Below are 15,406 nucleotides of genomic sequence, written 5' to 3' on the forward strand. Positions count from 1 at the left end.
CTGAAACTTTTTTTTTTTGTCAGTTGGACTCTTTGAAGAAGAGCTAGATAGACGATTTGGTCTCTTTGTTGATTCATGTTCATAGTTCGTAGAAGCTCATGCCAGATTGGGAGAACACTTTGGACGCTTTCTCAGATTCACTTGATGTGAGTGATTTGCAACAAGATACCTTACCTAGCATTTCCATGGAGGAGTTAGATTATATATTGGCTAGATTCTTGGAGTATGCTAGGAGAGAGAGATATGTAGGGAAAAATCTTCTAGAAGATTCCCTATTTGATGACTAGGTATCCTTTTATTGGGCCATATGTTGGTGACACCATTTTTTATGTAAACCCTAATTAGGGCAATTCTAGGGTTTTGTTGGCATGATCTTGATAGTTGATCTTGAATCAATCTTGGCCATCCCTTTTGTAAGAGACTATATATACACCTCCTTGTCTCTCATTTGTAAGGGACATTTTTTGTCGAATTGTTGGTATATGCTACAACTATTTGAATCTAAATCATTGTTCACTTGTTGTGATTTTGCTCTTCAAATGTTGTCTTTGAATTCATGGTTCTCAATTCCTCCAAGTTAGATTAAAATTTGTTTTCATGTTTATTAGATTGAGTGAAAGATTTGTTGAATATATTTGTGTGGAATCCTTAATCCATACTGTATACACATAAAATTGGCTATGAGCGATTAAATAAATATTATATATATATTTAATAATTATTCTTCTATTAAATAGTTAATTTGAAAAGATTAATTTATTTAATTCATTTCGTGTCTTTCTATTAATTAATTTAATTGAAATATTTTATTAATTAATTCATCTATTTTATTCCTCTAAATAATTAAATATCTAATATTTAATTATTCTTTTAATCAATTAATTGAATATCTAAATATTTAATTATCTCCTCCAAACAATTAAATATCTAATATTTAATGGTTATTCTCCTATCCTATAGTCTCAAATATTATTTAATATTTCTTATCCAACTCACCTTCCATCTCCACTTCATCTTCCCTTTGCCAACTCATCCATCATGTGGCTAAGGAAATTAATATTTCTTAAATATTAATTCATTATTTGTCTTCAACCTCCAAACTTAATGAAATATTGTGTACATACACATATTTCATAACCTTCTTCTATATTCTCTCCAACACCCCCCCTACATCTTAGGAAGGACTTGAGTACACTTGTTCTCTCATGCCTAAATCTTCTCCAACCATCTCTACATTCCCTCAGTCAGCAACCCAGTCAAGGTGAGATGAGTGACACTTGTCTTTTCCTTCCCTCTTTCTCTCAACCTTCACCTTTGCTCACAACCATTCAAATCTGCAGATCTGATCATGACCATTGATCTGAACCACATCATCTCATCCTCTCAAGGTCTATAAAATCAAGAGCTTCAGTTGAAAGAGAGAGACTTCAAGTGAATTTGCAAGCTAATCATTTGTAAAACTTATGCATCTGTGAGTTTTAATCTTGAAGCAAATAGCATAATCATTTTAGCATAGTCATGTAGTATTGCATATCATAGCATTTGTGAACTATCAGTTATCAGTCCATTCTTCATATGCCATCTTGGAAGCTATCAGTGCTTGTCTGAGAGCACACCATCTGCAACCAGGAACAGTGGAGTTAGGACACAATGAGATATAAACCATGAAGGTACTAATAGTATTTTTATTTCATATGTATTTCATGTAGTTTCATTGGTTGAGTTTGGATTTCCTATACCATTTCCATTGGTATTTTGTGAAACTAATTTGTTGCAAGTAGCATTCTGAGGATGAAATTCAAGTCGACAATATTTTGGTGCCCACCGTGGAGCTCATGGACCTTGCATATACCTTTAAAAATATCGCAAAAGTGAAATTAATGCATTTGTAATGCAGATTCACGGATGTGTGAATTTCGACAGCGCTTTTATTCAATAGGTTAGCGCATTTGCATCTTAGGTTAGCGCATTTGCATCTCATGTTAACACATTTGCATTGCAGGTTAACGCATATGCCATGTAGGTTAGCGCTTTTGTTTGAAAATCTGCGCATTTGCATTACATGTTAACACTTTTCTCCTCTAGGTTAGCGCACTTGTTAAAGAAATCACGCTTTTGAGTCCACAGAGCAACGCTTTTGTAGTGCAGGTTAGCGCTTTTGCTCTGCAGATTAGCGCTTTTGAGATGAAAGATAGCGCATGTGTTAGAATAGCGCTTTTGTTTGTGACTAACAAAATTTTCTTGCAGGTCTGAATGTCCAAGAATTTAAATTTTTCAAACTACTGACATGCATGTGCAAGATTGTGTTTAAGACAAATTTTATGCATTTCCTCACCTAGTTAATTAAAAGCCTTATTTTGGGAAGTAATATATCATGCCTTTCTCATTTAGTCTAACTAAGGGGATAAATTGATAGCATGCAACTTGCATTTTGAGTAACTTCTCTAAAATAGTTGCACACAGACTTTTAAAAAGGCTAAAATAAACACCATGCTTGTTGGAGCAACATCTCCAAATAGAAGATAGATCAGATTGCTATGGAAAGTGGTAGGTATATGCTCTCCCCTTAATTGGGTGATTAAAAAGCCAAACCCACTCTTTTATGCTTCCTTTACTTTCAAGTAAATTGAATTCTTTAGAGGGTCTACCTTCCCGAGCTGCCTTGAGGGGGTCAGTGAGAGGGGAACAACCTAAAGTGGAAACGGGCTAATATCAAGTCCTTCTAATCCACTCTAAATAAATCATGTTTGTGATGAAAGTCCCAAACAATGTGTGTTGATAAGTTCATATCGACACTATGTTTCCCCATAAACCCTATGGAGCGTAACCTCTATAAGCTGGGAACCTTCTATATTTACAGAGCTAAAAGTGACGCATGTATGGCCACATGATCGGAAGCCTTTAGTAAAAACCACTTGTGATAGTTGCCGAAATCCTTCTAGTTGTTGGCGCAAGAGGTTGGACCTCTGAAGCGGATCACACACATACGATTCTTAGTAGAGATATGAAGTTTTCCATGGGGAGTTGTAATGGATACTGGTGCTTGGCTGCCCCGGAGAAGTGAGTGCTGAGGGTGGAGCCAGTGGGGTCAAGCATCTAAATATCCGCTTTGAATAACGTAACCTCGGGGGAAACCCCATGTGAGATTAAACAACTATTATCTCAACCTGTCATAAGATTTGTACTTGCTTGTGCATTTTGTTTATTAAACATTGTGTCTTCTATGTCTGTTACATGTTCCAAATGGTCAAAAATTGAAGAAAATTATCATCTACGCGTGAGCAAAAATCCAACAAATTGCTGAAAAAAATTGATCAAAAGGGTAATACAAAGGCTTTCTAACATTTGAACACCAGATCAAACTAAAGTGTCAAAACATCAGTATCAAAATACTTCTTGAGTAGATTTGTCTCTAAACCATCACGTATTTTCAAACTAGCTCAACAACTGGGTCACTAATCCAACAGGCTATTCCCAAAAGGTTTCTGTAAGCATAAACATTCAACAAGCTATTGATTCAAACATCTTAAGTGCAAAAAAATAGAAATCAACATCATTGTCAAGTTTCTCATCAGGACAATCAAATCCTCTATCACGAAGCTTGATCAATCTATACTATGTTCATAATCTTGGATATATCTTTCCTATTTTGAACCTAGGTTATATCAAAATCAGAATTGCACCAACATTGGAATCAAACAAACTTGTAAACTGTCAGATGCTTATATGACTTTTAGGTATCACCTTAAGAAAAGAAAACCCAGTTATAAAGCTACTCAAAAAAGAATAAGATTCTTGTATATCAATTGCAAGATCTTATTAAAACATAGGACATTCCTACACCGTTTTCGTCACTACTTACGTGGCTGCGGTATAGAGTTTGATGGAGAAATTTTGCAAGGACGTTCTTTTCAACAAAGAGACGCTTTATCACAATGAACAAACAATAGTGGTAAAATCAACAAAGCATATCTTCCTAAACCAATAATCACCTATTGACTTTGTCCTTTGGAAATTTCATTTTTTTTGAAATAATCACATGCCAATTTGGACTAGAGCTCAATACGAACAATTGAGAAATCAACAAAGCATATCTTCCTAAAACAATAATCATCTATTGACTTTGTCCTTTGGAAATTTCAAAATTTTTGAAATAATCACATGCCAGTTTGGACTAGAGCTCAATACGAACAACTGAGAAAACAACAAAAGGAGGAAGAATATAATCCTACATTCCAAACTTTTGGGTATACCGTTGTTGACGAAGAAGCAATCAATAGCACCATTAGTGACCTTGAGAAAGATTTCAAATTTGATAGGCTAATGGAAAAATTGTTGGCAAAGCAAAAAGAGAAATATCTCTTGATGTTGGCAAAATCTGGAGCTAAATTACCACAAGACTTTAACATAGAAAGCTTGAAACAAGATGCGGAGGCAAGTAACACCCAAAACACAAATGATCCAAATAACGAAGATATGAACAAAGAAAGTTATGAAGAAACAAGAAAAGAAAGGGATGACACAAGAAAAGAGCACAGTGATAAAAGAACTTACGAAGAAACAAGGATAAATTATGTGGATAATCCATTGTTAAACCTTACTCAACAAATGCAAATTCTACAGCAACAGATACATTTATGCAAAATGGAACAAGCTCCAAAAATTATTCATTGGAAGATATATGCCCATATCCTTTTGATAAAAAATTGAATATGGTACCATTTCCGCAACATTGCAAAATTCCTATATATGACAAATACGATGGAAAATCCGATCCTTGGGATCACATTAGGGAGTTTTGTACTATGAGCATGGAATTTGCCCACGATGAAACTTACCTTATGTGTCTTTTTCCTAGGATTTTAAATGGACAATCAATGGAGTGGTTTTCAAGATTACCATCCGGAATCAAATCTTTTGAAGAACTTGTGAATAGATTTATTTCACAATACTCCTGCAATATAAGGAATGAGATAACAATGCTGGATCTATGCAATGTTAAACAAAATAATGGTGAATCTTGTATGATCTTCTTACAACGATGGAAACACATGTTTAATAGGTATCCCCGAGATGTACCTGATCAAGAAAAAATAGACATATTCATTGATAATCTTATCGATGAAATGAGTTATCGACTAAGAATGCAATGTCCTCCCTCCTTTGCCAAAATGATTGAGAATGGTTTGAAAATAGAGAATGCGATGGTAAAGAAAGGAGAGATACAACTTTACAATAATTCCTACAACAACAATAACAACAACAATGACAAACCCAAGTTCTGGTCAAAGAATAGGAATGTCAGCAATGGAGGAAATGATGATAATAGTGCCACAAAACAACAACAACCAATTTTTAATCTATCAAGTGAAATCCCAAGCAATAACAATCCAGAAAACAATAAAACCAAGTCCTTCTCCAATCCTTGAAGGAAATTCACAAACATTGGAGAACCATTGAAATCAGCTCTAAAAACTCCACTTGCCAACAAATTGATTGTTTTATCAGAAGCAAGAAGTTATAAACCACCTGTCAAGCCAAATTGGTGGAATGACAATCATTTTTGCAATTACCATCGGAATAAAGGACACCAAACAAATGATTGTTAGAGATTGAAACACCTTATCCAAGGTCTAATCGATAATGGAACCATCACATTGGATAGCCATAAGACAAATGAATCACACCTAGCTTTCAAAACTCCACTTCCGAATTATGACAAAGGTGAACCATCCCAATTAAAAGATGACAAAGGAAAATCCAAAGTGAATTAAACTTATGCATATGATGATGTGGTAAATGTTATTATTGTTAACAATAACCCATCTTCAGAGCCAATCTATGTTATTACAAGAAGAAAAGCAAAGGTTACCTTTCCAGGTGTAACAAAAGACCCAACATCCACTTCACAACAATACAATTTAGTAGAGCAATTACAAAGAATACCCGCTCAAATATTAATTCTGGAACTTCTCAAGGTTTCACCTATGCATAAGGAAATTTTGTGGAAAACTTTAGTGGAAACAACAGTTTTAAAAGATTTGGATATAGATCACTTTCAAAACATGGTAGGACACCTTATAGCCCCTCATTGCTTATTATTTTCTGAAAATGATGACACATCCTTACAACATCTTCACAATGCTCCCTTACATGTTGAAGTCACCATTAATAAAAATCGTGTCAAACGTGTACTCATAGATGGAGGAGCCGACTTAAACATTTGTGCATTAAGTTTGATAAAAGCTTTGGGATATTCAAAAAATGCAGTGGACTCGAAAAATAAAATATTCATCAAGGCTTATGATGAAGCATAACATTCTTCTAAAGGAACTATTTTGTTACCAATCAAAATAGGAAATGTGGAAAGGAATACATTGTGTCAGGTTTTAGATTTGAACCACTCTTACAACATTCTTCTAGGAAGACCATGGATTCACAAGATGCAAGCAGTTTCATTCTACATATCATCAATGTGTAAAATTTCCTCATGAAGGACAAGAGATCACTATAATTATAGATTCTAGTCAATATTGCAATAATTTGAAGCCAACACAAGATACAAGAGTTCCACATAACAGAGAATCTTTATATCCTACCAAAGAAATTCAAGAAAAGTTATGGGAAACCTTTGAGGAAATGCTCAAATTAAATGATGAAGGAATGGGAAAATATTCTTTGCATAATTTTCCACTTTCCCCTAAGTCATATGGAAAGCCTACAAATATTCAATGAAAGAAATCAGAGAGACCAAAACATATGTTTAAAGGAACATTTGTTAGCACTGGAACTCTTGAAGAACGAAACTGCTTGTCTCGAAAGTGGTAGGTATATGTGTATACACCTAAAATTGTCCTATTTAATTAAATAATTTTATTTATTTAATTATTTAAGCCCAATTCTTCTATTAATTAAATAAATCTTTATTTATTTAATTAATTCTTTTATCCTCTTCTAGCCTTATTTCTCATTTGAAAAAATACATTTATTTATTTAAATTACCCTTTTCCCAAATTAAATAAATATTTTTATTTATTTAACTATCCCACTTCTTCTATGAATTAAATAAATCTTTTTTTATTTAATTAATTCATTAGCCTTTTCTACCCATGACACATGTCATTTATCTCTTAATTCTTACACTACCTACCCTTTCATTATTTTCTTATTTTCTTTACCTACCCTCTAATCATAGCTGACCATTTATCTTTTACACCTCTCAATCTTATCCCTCCATTTCTTATAGTGTCTTCTATATAAGGAGATGCTTCCTTCATTATCAAGACCCAACTACGCATTTCGACTACACTACACTTTTGAACTTTCATATGCGATCAAGCCTACTTGCAACCACATTTCCGTTCTTTGTTGAGCTCTTGTGCACCTATAAAATCTGAGAGCAACTATATCAAGCAAGATCAATGGAGATGGGAAGAATGGAGATCCAAACCCTACTGGACATGTGATGGTATAATCTTTGTGATTTCATTTGATTTGCATTGTCTTAGGTAATCTTCATATGTTATGGTGGATCTTTGTTGTTGTGGTTGAATCTATTTAGTCTTTCAATATTGTTGTTATCCATTTTCACTGTATACATTTTGGCACGCCTGGTGGGACTCTTGTCCCTTTTGCATTTAACATCTTTTGTTGCAGATTTTGTGTTTTTGAAGTTGCAGATCTGACATTTCCGACAACATTTTGATATTTTCGCGTTTGCATATTTTCGGGTCACGTTTTTTATTTTCTGTCGCGTCTGTGACATTTGGAATCGTGTTTGCACCTTCGACAATATTTTTTTTTTTTGCAGATTCTAGGAAGCGCGTCTGTGTTCCCTAGTCACGTCTGTGAAGTCTTCAGCCGCGTTTGTGTTCGGGAACCGCATCTGTGTTCTGGAACCACGTCTGTGTCAGATCTAACTGCATCTGCGAATTTATATAGCATTTATGTTTTTGATAATCGCGTCTATGTGCAGTTGTTGCATTTTGGTTTCTTTGATTTGGTTTTTTGTTATTCGGATTTCAGATCTGGTTTATATTGAGCTAACATCTTCAGATCTAGCTAATGAAATTGGTGCAGCTTGCCTTGAAAGCAAAATCGTTTTGTTGAAGGCCTCTATTTCACGAAGTTTTTTGGATCTAAAATTTACCTAACTTGTGTGCTTGCAGGAAGGGGTGATCATTTGAAACAATCCAAACTACTAATAGATCTTTGTTGTAGGACCTTGGCAAGGGTTTTTAATCTTTATTGTGTGTCTTGTTTTCATAGACTAGCAAACACTTCAATTGGTGCACTAAAATTGAACCAGTGTCTTTTGTGTCTTGAGCAATAGGCTCTTTTTGTTTAATCTTTAGAGGGCCTATCTCCCTGTGTGGTCATTAGGACTACTAGTGAGGAGAGAACGACCCAAGTGGTAGCGAGGAAAACCCACCTCTTCCGAACCACTATAAATAATTGTATTCATGGTGAAAACTATGGACAACGTGTGCTGATTAGTTCATACCGACACTATGTCTCCCCATAAACCCGTTTGATCAAATTTATTTGATCAGTTGTAGGGCATAACCCCTACTGGCTGGGAGCCTTTTGTATTTACAGAGTTGAAAGTGCCACGCGTATGGTCACACGAGTAGATGCCCTTACTAGCACTTTTTTGTTTTAGAAGCCAAAATCCTTCTGGTTGTTGGGGTAGAAGGTCGGACCTCTGGAGCAGGCCACACACATACGATTCTTAGTAGAGATACAAAGTTCGCTATGGAGATTTTTCGTGGGGACTGATGCTTGGCTGCCTCGAGGGTGGAGCCAGTGGGGTCAAGTATCTAAGTATCCGCTTTGAATAGCATAGCCTCATGTGGGAATCAACAACTATTGTCCTGGCCAACCATAAGAATTGTGCTTGACTTATTTTCAACATTCAAACATTCAAGACCAAACATCAAAATATTGTGTCTTTTGTGTCTTCATCTTTTGTGTCTTCAAGTGTATGCAAAACAATTTTACATCAAACAACACACTTTTCTTGGAGTCATTTTGAGTCTAAACACTTGCAAACATTGTGTCCTCTTCTCATGAAAAACAGTCAAACATTCAGATTTGGTCACAACAAGCAACTTCACACATTGGAAAAATTGCACAAAATTTTTAGAAACGTGTCTATGTCTGATAGAACCACGTTTGTGTCATCTAAACACGTCTGTGAAGGGGAGAAACACATCTCTGTCCTTTGAGCAACATTGCATTTACAAAATCTATGAAACGCGTCCGTGTCTGACAGAATAGCGTCTGTGTCATTTAATCGCATCTGTGAAGTTTACATGCACGTCTGTGTTTAGAATTGAAAAACTATTACAATCCGACAAACAAGAATAGTTAGTTTCAGACTTATTGAGCTTCCTAGGTTATCTCTCCAAGTTTTCATCTAGCATTCAACCTGTCTTTGGGTCTCACAAAGTCCATCATTGCTTTACACCTTACATTACATTCATATTTGTCTAAACTTGAGTCAAAAGGTCACTTGCTTGTCCTCATCATACTTTGTCAACACATTACATACAACATTTTGCTAAGTGGTCCCTCATCAAGGTCTATCACCTTTGGGTCTCATTTGGTCTTACTTAGAGTCAAGGTCAACTTACCTCATCAAGAGAAACTATCATCTCTTTGGAAGCCACACATACTCTACTACATACATACTTGGTCTTACACTTTGGACATTGCAAGTAAACATCAGATTCATTTACATTCCATCCAACTCTTGGTCTTCCATACTCTTTCCATTTTTCATCTAATCTCTCACAACTTGGTCAATACCTAGTTCATGGTTGAAACCCGTTCCCAAAAATCTAGGAGGGAAACTAAAGAGGCTCAAGAGTCCGCAAACATGAGTTCCTATGAGTATGACAATGATATCTTTTTCAATTCTGATCATACTACATTACCTGACATGGATGCCTATAGAAACATTCCAAATGTTGAGAACATGGACACTACAAACAACAATGATACACACAATGACCACATGGACAACTTTTTTGTACATTCAACAGAAGTGGAAGACTCCATTATGGATCCCCGTTTTAATAGATTGGTTGAGGAAATAATGAAGAGAGATAGACAATACTTCTTACAAATGATGGCACAAAGTGGAGCCAAGATCCCTCATGATTTTGACATGTCTCAAATAATGGAAAATCGACCGTTACAACAACCTCACCCCAACATGGATCAAAGGAGGCCTAATAGTGGAGGCAATAGAGGACTACATATGGTTCCTGAATCGCCATCATCTTTGTTTCAAAAACCCAAGGTCCCATACACACATCGTCAAGCATATGATACTCATCTTCGCAGACCATTATGGAAGTCTTATGCAGAAAAATATACTCAATCACATACCAACACTAAGGACCAACCACCAAAGCAATTGGATATCCAAAGGCATGATCAAAATTTGGACACAAGGAAACCCCACGTCAAATTTGGGGGCAACACACTAGAACAAACTCATGACATGCCTATAGAGTATGGTATACATGGACAAAGAAGATATTCTATTCCTCAACATGACTCTATACCAAGTGGTCCATATACGCAGCATCACTATAGACCTCCTCCATATGAACATGTGTATGATCAATAACATCCATATATGCAACATGCTCCAATTCCACTTGGTGCCTTAGGCATGGGATATGGTCCAAGAAGTCGATCTCCACCTAAGAATAATTTGGAACAACAAATTAAGGACTTGCAAAAGAAAATGGAGGACATAAATACACCGAAGCCAACTTACACAATGAGAGACATATGTCCTTATCCATTTGACAAAAGCATTCCAATGCCTCCATTCCCTACACACTTTTTGACACCTAAGTTAGATAAGTACAGAGGAAAAGGGGATCCTAAGGCACATATAAGATAGTTTTTCACAGCCTGCGTTGAGGTAGCAGAAGAAGAGATATATTTGATGAGATTTTTCCCACAAAGCATAAGAGATCAAGCTATGGAATGGTTCTCCCAACTTCCACCTGGAATTAAGTCTTGGGGTGATCTAGCAGAGGCATTTACCCAACATTTCTCATACAACACAGAGACAAACAATTCAGTCGCTACCTTGTGCAACACCAAACAAAGGGATGGAGAGTCTTTTTCATCATTTTTACAAAGATGGAGGAATCTAGCTAGCAAATGCTCTTGTGAAATTCCACAAAAACAAATGGTAGAGATGTTCACCTAGAATGTCAACAAAGACATTGGTTATGACCTGAGAAAAGCTTGCTTGTCCACTTTCAAGGATGTTATTGAAAAAGGCTTAGCAACATAAAAGGTCCTAATTGAGCAAGGAGTCGTCAAAATATTCAAAGAAAACAAAGAGGACTTTCAAGAACACAGTCAATGATGGTGTTGTGGATGCCAATACAGTGCGACCCAAAATCATTTTTTCCGAATCAATCTCTACAAACAATCAAGTGAATACTCAAACAACTTCAAAATCACGAAGGAGGTACACCCCATTGGGAGAACCACTTGAGTCAGCTTTCAAGAAGCTAGTAGCAAACAAGATAATCACAATTCCAGATTTGCCTCCATATGAGCCAAAGGTCAAACCAAATTGGTGGAATGATGATGAGTATTGTGAATTTCACAAGAGCAAAGGTAATAAGATAGGAAATTGTCATCGACTGAAGAACATCATACAAGATCTTATTGATAGAGGTGACATTGAGATCGAGGGACACTCATCCAATCAAGAACATGAAATGTTTAAAGAACCATTCCCAAAACATGACAAGGGAAAAGCTAAAGCCACAGATGACCAAACCAACTATACAAGAGCATCCTATAACTATGATTCAACTGTCAATCACATTTCAATGGACAATTATGTCTCTACCATTATCATCAAGGACAAAACGCCTGAGAATTCTACCCAAAGACCCAAGATTGTCCTAAAAGGCATTGGATCTTCTTCCGAACCTACCTCTGAATGTAATGTCACAAATCGTCGAGGTAAATTCACCTTGCAAGGTGCTCCAACTAAAAACACCTCATCAACTATGACCTTGTAGAACAGTTAGGGAAGACACCCGTGCTTATCTCCATCCTCGAGTTCTTACACATATCCCCTGCACATAAAGCCATTCTTGACAAAACTTTGAGAGACACTTTCGTCCCTACTAATCTGAACGTAGACCAGTTTCAAGCCATGGTGGGATACCTTTCCATTCCACACTCCCTTACATTCACAGAAGCTAATGACGCCTTCGTAAGTCAGCCACATAATGCACCTTTACACATTGAAGCCTTCCTACACAAACATCAAATAAAACAAGTCCTAATAGATGGAGGAGCAGGTCTAAACATTTGTACTTTGAGCACTATTAAACAATTGGGATATTCTAAAAAGGCTGTAAATTATACACATGCAATTACCATCAAGGTATATGATGATGAAGAGCGCTCATCCAAGGGCACAATCACCTTACCTCTCAAGTTGGATTGGTTACAAAGGATGTAGTTTGTCAATTCCTTGACCTTGATCTCACATACAACATATTGCTAGGACGCCCATGGATTCATGAGATGAGCGCAATCCCATCTACATATCATCGATGTATCAAGTTTCCATACAATGGAGTTGAAGTGACCATCAAAGTTGACCCAAATCCATTCATATATTGCAACAATCTGTGACCTAGATCAGAAATAACAATACCAGTCAATCGAGAGGTTGTTCCTTCATCAGCATATGTTGATCCAGAATCATTGAAAGCTTCTACATCAAAACAAACAAAGATCAAAGAAAAATTCAAGGTTAAAAACTTGGGATGTGGTGAGTATATCTTTCATGTTGATCAACTCCCACTATCTCCTAAGGTATTCAGTCAACAAGAACAACCTACAAACAATTTGCAATGCCAAGGAATTGGGTGTGAACCATCTAGTGTTGTGGCTACTAAGGCTGAATGCAAATCTCCTCTAGTGGTGCAAGCAACTCTTGATATCAGTAGTCTTAAGAGTGGTTCCAACGAAGAATCTATTGAATGTATCACCAACCCTCTTGATAACTCACATAGCTCTACCATTTCATCTGCTCATTCCATTTCCACTCCACTTCCAGACTTGGATCAACAGGAATTACAAAAGCCCTTACTCATTGGGGATCAAAAATCAAGCTTTGAAAAGAAAAATCTAAAAGTCAAAAATAAAGAAAAGTCCTTTAGTCCAAATCAAAATCAAAAGCTATTGGAATCTACAAAAATCAAAGTCAAGGATAAAAATTCTATGAACACAAAATAAAACATCATTCACTTGTCCATGGGGAACCTTCTGCTGGAATGTCATGCCCTTTGGGCTGAAAAATGCAGGTGCCACGTATCAACGAGCCATGACTACTATCTTCCATGATCTCATGCATGTAACGGTGGAAGATTATGTTGACGACCTTTTGGTTAAATCAATAGACAGAAATGCACACTTGGATATACTTTCAGTTACTTTTGATAGGCTGGAAAAATACAAGGTAAGATTAAATCCAAAGAAATGTGTCTTTGGAGTAACCTCCAGGAAGCTCCTAGGATTCATTGTGTCTAAAAGAGGAATAGAAGCGGATCCAGCAAAAGTCAAGGCTATCTTGGACATGCCGCCACCCAAGAATATCAGTCAACTTCGGTCTTTACAAGGGAGACTCCAGTCCATACGAAGATTCATAGCACAACTTGCAGATAAGTGCAATCCTTTCCAGCAACTGCTACACAAAAACATTAAGTTCAAATGGGATGAGAACTGTCAACAGGCTTTTCAGGCGCTCAAAGACTATCTTTTGAACCCGCCAGTTTTGATGCCACCAATTCAAGATCAACCATTGCTACTTTACATATCAGCTACTCCAACAGCACTGGGGGCACTCCTAGCACAGCAAGTACCTGACGGCAAGGAAAAAGCAGTCTACTATATCAGTCGCACATTGGTGGGATATGAGCTAAACTACACACCAATTGAGCGTGCATGTCTCGCTGTGGTCTTCGCTTCACAAAAATTACGACATTACATGCTTACTCACAAGACCAAGTTGATTGCCAGAATTGATCCACTAAAATATCTGCTCAACAAAGCTACACTTACTGGGCGACTGGCCAAGTGGGTAATGATTTTGAGTGAATTCGACATTGAATACGTGGACAGAAAAGCCATAAAAGGACAAGCCATCGCAGATCAACTGGCAGATGCTCCCATGATAGATGATGTTCCTCTACAGTCAGAATTTCCAGATGAGTCCATTCTAACAATATCATCTGCAAAGCCATGGCAACTATACTTTGATGGCTCATACACACAGCATGGGGCAGGAGCGGGTATACTCTTTATAACTCCCCAAGGTGATTCTATACCAAAGTCATACCGCTTATCATTTCCTTGCACCAACAATATAGCAGAATACGAGGCATTAACAATGGGGCTAAGAATTGCAGTTCAGTGGAAGATCCAGGAACTTCGTGTTTTTGGCGATTCTCAACTTGTCATTCGTCAAGCAACTGATGATTATCAAACAAAAGATGAAAAGCTAATGCCTTACAAACAACTGGTAGATGATCTGAAACAGCACTTTGCAAAGATAGAGTTTGAGCAGATACCAAGAGAACAGAATCGTGCTGCTGATGCCATGGCTACAATTGCTTCGCTCATTGACCTATCGCAAAATGAGACCTGCTATGAGTTCCTGGTTGACAACCTGCTGATTCCATCATATGAGATCACTCCTACGGAAATGATATGTGTTGTTGGTCCTGAATCCCAGTTATATGGTTCCATATTCACATACCTTCGCGACAACATCTTACCTCCCGATTTATCAAACAACCAACGCCGCACTTTCATTTGCCAATCCTCCCGATACGTTATCCTAGCTGATATCCTATACCGACGAGGTCTAGATGGCACCCTCCTTAGATGTTTAGAGAGTGACAAAGCTCAGATTGCGTTACGCGAAGTGCACGAAGGGATATGTGGTCCGCATACTAGTGGTCCTACCTTGGCCAAGAAACTCATCAGGACTGGATATTACTGGCCTACTATGGAAAAAGATGCATATCAGTTTGTCAAGAAGTGTAAGCAGTGTCAAATACATGGAGACCTCATACATGCACCAGCGCAGGAACTACAGCCACTTGCATCTCCTTGGCCCTTTTGTCAGTGGGGACTCGATCTCATAGGCAAGATTCACCCTCCTTCTTCCAATGGACATAAATTCATTATCACAGCCACAGAGTATTTCACAAAGTGGATTGAAGCCGTGCCTCTCACACAAGTTACTGGGAAACAAATCGCTACTTTCATCCTGAACTACATCATTTGCCGATACGGGATCCCTACTTCCATTATCACTGACAACGGGCGTCCTTTCAAG

Source organism: Cryptomeria japonica, chromosome 3, assembly GCF_030272615.1.
Source record: "Cryptomeria japonica chromosome 3, Sugi_1.0, whole genome shotgun sequence".
NCBI lineage: Eukaryota > Viridiplantae > Streptophyta > Pinopsida > Cupressales > Cupressaceae > Cryptomeria > Cryptomeria japonica.